The 6,000-nt window shown below is 32.5% G+C and overlaps 1 protein-coding gene across 1 annotated transcript in view; it reads left to right on the plus strand.

The window, feature by feature from the left end:
- Positions 1–6,000, plus strand: part of Ccn — a 970,566-nt gene that overhangs the window by 491,260 nt on the left and 473,306 nt on the right. The gene's annotated exons all lie outside the window — the stretch shown is intronic.

Here is a 6,000-nt window from a genome sequence, read left to right on the forward strand (position 1 = left end):
TATATATATATATATATATATATATATATATATATATATATATATACAATAATTTGAACTAGTAATGGAAATTATGGGAAAACGGATGAACGGATTTTAATGAATGACCCGTCATTTTGAAGCTTGGCATCCAAGGATTTTCAGAAAAATAGCAACTTTCAGTGAAGCGTTAGTTTTCCTACATAATTTTCCTACTTTCCAAAATCCATCTTTCTTCATTTTTGAGAAATAATTGTATTTCAGAATAAAACAAAACACACACTACAATAAATAGGCTATTACACGAAGGCCATGACCTGCAGGATTGCTGACATATTTAGAGTTCAAATTCAATTGGTTATTAAAAACTTCGAGACTTACTTTTACAGGTCTGATTCTGCGGTGTGTAATTTTCTGAGTACAGCTGTGTATTGTATATTAAAATCTACAAACCTTGAGGTGGTTTGATAACATTATTACCATTAGAAATGAAATATTATTATAGTTAATGCCATGATGCGACTATTTTTAATTAATTAGGCCTACACATATTAATGCTATATTGATGATATGAAAGTGAAATATTTTGGGGTTATATAAGTAGATGTAGAGAATATCTCAAATTAGATATTCATTTCTATAATTTACTGAGTGGGGGTTATTATTATTATTATTATTATTATTATTATTATTATTATTATTATTATTATTATTATTATTATTATATAACTACAAATCTTACGTACAGTAAGATAATAATTTTGTTATAAAAAATCAAATATTTTTATAGTTATTAATCAAGTGTGGTGTAGATAATATTTATATGCATCATTGTCTTCAGCATTGGCTCGAGAGAGTGCAAAGATTACAGTTCCTAAAGAAAGACCAAAAGGTATTACTTACTGATAAAATAAGAGGCCTACAGAATTTTATAGTCTCCCGATCATTTCAGCAAGATCTCTTAGCAAAATAAAATGATTTTACCCTTTACATTTCTAGCTATACATGTAGCAGCTATACCAAGATGCTATGTTTATTGTTCGAAAGCATAGAAAATCTGATGTTTTTAACTTTCACCTACAATCCACAATGACCTGAAATAGCTATTGCTTTACTCCCACATGAAAAACCCACTGATCGTTCTGACATTGTTACTTGCGTTTTCGCGTTGAAACTCAAAAACTGAAGGTGGAGAGGGTCAAGAAAAAGTATTTGGCATAAAAAAAAAAAACATTCAGAGGGAGTATGTTTCATTATTACGGAAGCAAATAACTTTCAAAATATCTGGAATTCTTGATTGAAAATAAATCTGGAAAATTTTTATTTGAACGTCTAATGATGAATTTAGTTTGCAGCATTTGCTGCACAAGCCACTAGTTAGTCTATATTCATCGCTAATACTAGACGCCTCAGTTGTTGATATAATAATATTAAAAATAAAAGAGGTCCTAACAGTGTGTCCTAGGGCAGTTTATAATTTCAAGTGGGAGACACGTGACATATTACACTTGGATGATGTCACTGTATTAACAGACAGTGTTGCCAGATTTCTCCAATCTAAAGTGCATAAAATTTTCTCTTTAAGATTACGTAATTTGTTGTGCAGGTTTGAAGGAAAAGGTATAGAGAAAGAAGCCAAAATCAAGCAACCGGTTCACAGCTGTCGAATTGTGGTGTGAACCGCTGTTGCCTCCATTCACCGACTTGCCTGCCCATTAACTTCAGCTATTTCTTCTTCTACAGTAACTGACATGCTTAGACGACTTCTTTCTTGAGTCTGGAAAGTTCTTTCACCTCCTTCTAAACTTGTGACTCAAACATCGATAAAGTGCCATTGAGAACAGCCAAGTCTGAGAACTTTAGCCCTGAGGAACGCGAAAGATAAGTCCGTGTTATATTACTAGAAAGTGTGAACCATATTACAGAAGCAGTTCGTATTTTCTGTTTGTGGATACAACAAACGTTTAATTTCATTCACATGATGAGCTTGAAAATATTAATACACAACATGGATCTTCTGATTTAAAGAGAGAGTCTTTCCCAAAACTCATTTTTATTCTTTGGAGATCTCGGACAAAGGAAAGGAACTCTGTAATACTAGGAGGTGAAAATTTGTGAAAACAAACTGTATTATTATGCTGTATGATGTGATGTTTTTTCCTGTCTGGTCATACTGAAAACTGTATTTTTGGAAACAAACATACAGGGTCATTCACGAAGACTTACCGTCACTTACGGAGCTCATTTCCGAAGATATTCTGGCCAGAAAATGCCATACAAACATTTATCATAATCTTAATATATTCAGAGTTACATTAATTTGAAGTTGTTTGTAAAATTCCATTATTCTTTAGTTTTAAGAGTAAAAGAATATTACAGACAAAGAATGAATTATTCAAGAGTGTCATTTCTTTAATTAGCTAGTATTATGAAGCTAAAAATTTGTTCTTAAGTTCAGTGAAGAGGTGTTGTTTTAAAATTTATAATATTATATTATGGTAATTATCAATTTTAAATATAATTTGTCACTGCAGATAAAAACTCCATCTTGCTGCGAGAATAAACTTTGATTTAGTATGAGACGTTGCGACAGGGAGGTTGAAACCCTTGCACATGTCCTGGGGTCTGTCCACACGGTGAACTTCTACGAAATACGCGGCATCATAGAGTAAGATCTAAAACAGCAACTGCCTTAAAGAACAAATGTTATTCAGTAGGTAGACCTATATGAAGAAATACACGGCATATCCAGTGAGAATCGACATAATTGCATCTAAACCTCCCTCTCTTGAAGGTTACATCATTCTGTAAGATTCGAATAGCATGAACATCAGCCAGAAGAAGTACACGAGGATTTTTTTACTTGGTTATTTAACGACGCTGTATCAATTACTGGGTTATTTAGCTTTGATGAAATTGGTGATAGTGAGATGGTATTTGGCGTGATGAGACCGAGGATTCGCTATAGATTACCTGACATTCACCTTACAGTTGGGGAAAACCTCGGAAAAACTCAACCAGATAACCAGTCCAGCGGAAATCGAACCCACGTCTGAGCGAGACTAAGGATCAGCAGGCAAACGCGCTACCGCCTGACTGAAATTGATGACATGAAATATGTACAATTAAAAAAAATCGGTATGTAAGTTTTATGTATGTATGTATATATGTATTTATTTGTTTGTTTGTTTGTTTATTTATTTATTTATTTATTTATTTATTTATTTATTAACATTACAATTGGATATGCACCCGGTGGTATAATATCCAATAATATCATTATAATTCTACAATAATTACAGCAATAAAAGAAAAATAAAAAAGTAAAATAAAATAAACCTACATTTATTTCTAACTATAAATGAATAGATGCAATAAACCTAGGACTATAAATAAAAACTATTCTATAATAACGCCTACAATAAGCAAAAGTAAATCTAACTTATAAGTACTTCTATTTCACCCAACTATTACCAATTTAAGTAATTACATATCACCTTAATTAATTACATATCAACTTAATTACATATCACCTTAATTAATTACATATTAACTTAATTACATATCACCTTAATTAATTACATATCACCTTAATTAATTACAAATCAACTTAATTAAACATCTTAATTAATTACATATCACCTTAATTTATTTACATATCAACTAAATTACATATCACCTTAATTAATTACATATCACCTTAATTAATTACATATCACCTTAATTAATTACAAATCAACTTAATTAAATATCTTAATTACATATCACCTTAATTACTTACATATCAACTTAATTAATTACATGACACAACTTAGATATTTACACTGCACCTACAATTACATTGTAAGTCTAATCTTCTCAACCTGTCCTTAAATGTATTGATTTTGGGAGGATCACCCTGAAAGATTGCCGCAGGTAAGCTGTTCCAGCCTTATATCGTGCGGTTAACAAAGGAAAATTTTACCACGTTTGTTCTTTGTTCTCTACATTTAAACTTCCTAATATGATGTGCCCTGCCTAAGTATGATGGTGTTGCTAGTCTAGCATTGATGTCGGTCCATGCTTTGTGTCCCATTTGTGTCTTAAACAATGCGGTGAGTATGGTTTTTCGTCGCCTTGAATTGAGAGATTCCCACCCTAAGTCTTTTACTATCCCTTCACTACGTTCCTTTCCCATTTTGACATATTTTGCTGCCTTGCGTTAGAACTTTTCTATTGAATCGATTTGGTTTTGTGTGTACGGATCCCAACCTACTGCTCCATATTTCACTATTGGGCGAACAAGGGTTTTGTACGCTAATTCTTTTGACCTTCGGTTAGATTTCTTCAGAATACGCATAGAGAAATATAGTGTTTTCCAGGCTTTCCTTGTGGTATTAGTGACTTGTTCCTCCCAACCCAGTTATAGTGCATATATCTGCATATTTTTGACTGTTGTGGCATATTACAGGAACACATGCATGTTTTTTTGGACAAATATGAACATATACATATTTTAACACATTGTCTTTCGGTAACATCCAGTTTATGAGACCATAAAAAAAGTTATAAAGTGGATATTGCGTCACTACCGTACCATGTATTGCCTGGATCAGCTTAGAAGCGAACCATCAGCTTGGGGGTAGGCCTAAGCTGAAGGAGGCTACTAATTCCAAATGCAAATTTCCATCTCGAAAATATTACCTACCTTAAAATATCAATTTATATGAAGTAAGCAACATCGCTTATTAGTTTCAATGGAATATTTAAGGACTATTATTATTCACATTGGCATATTATTATTCGCACAGATACGTAGATGACATACTAATACTATACAAAGGAAACAAAAGACAGATCCAAAACCTACATCAACACACAAACAAAATACACCCAAAGCTACATTACACATTAGAAATTGAAAACAACAAATCCATAAATTTTCTAGACATCACAATAACAAAAGTAGACAACAAACACACATTCCAAGTATACAGAAAACCCACAACAACAACACACATACACAACACATCCAACCACCCAACACAACACAAACAAGCTGCATTCCGAACAATGGTACACAGACTACTCAACATACCAATGAACCAACAGGATTACAACGAAGAGCTAAACACAATCAAATACATAGCACAAGAAAACGGATACAACCCCAACATAATACGTAAGAAAAAACATAATCACAAAAAACATAACAATACAACATAAATACAAGAACACAAAAAAATAGGCATCACACTAACATACGAAAACAAAAACACACACAAAATTGCAACCTCATTAAAGAAATTAAATTACAACATCGCATAAGAACAAATAACACTCTACAAAAACATCTCAACACACAAACAACACAAACAAACAAGTACAACCACACAGGCGTATACGAACTCAAATGTAACACCTGCAACAACTTCTACATAGGACAGACAGGCAGATCATTTCAAACACGTTACAAAGAACACATCACAGCCATAACAAAATTACAAAACACCTCCACATATGCAGAACACATCACAAATGCTAACCACACCCACAGAGACATCAACACAGACATGGAAATACTACACATCCAACCAAAAAGCCAGAAACTCAACACACTAGAACAATATGAAATATACAGATACACGAAAACACACTCCAACGAAATTCTCAACACATAACTCAATTTCAGAACACACACACTCTTCGATTCTACATTATACCACACGAACACACCCTCACAGGAAACAAAACAAGAGGCGCCAAGACCAACAACGACCAGTTCTGAGGGTGATCTATAAATAGGTCGAAACATGTAAACAAGGTACATTAGAATTTAACACATGAAAGTCTTATCATACATATTCCGAACTATTATTATTATTATTAGTATTATTATTATTATTATTATTATTATTATTATTATTATAAGGGTTAGTAATTCTGTTGAATTTGTGTTTCTACTTCTTAGTCACCCTGTGAAATACAAAAATAAACTCGTATCGCAGCTCTGCTTAAAAAGCGTGTTGCTCTCATTACAGA

This window comes from Periplaneta americana, chromosome 14, assembly GCF_040183065.1.
Source record: "Periplaneta americana isolate PAMFEO1 chromosome 14, P.americana_PAMFEO1_priV1, whole genome shotgun sequence".
In the NCBI taxonomy this organism is placed as follows: domain Eukaryota; kingdom Metazoa; phylum Arthropoda; class Insecta; order Blattodea; family Blattidae; genus Periplaneta; species Periplaneta americana.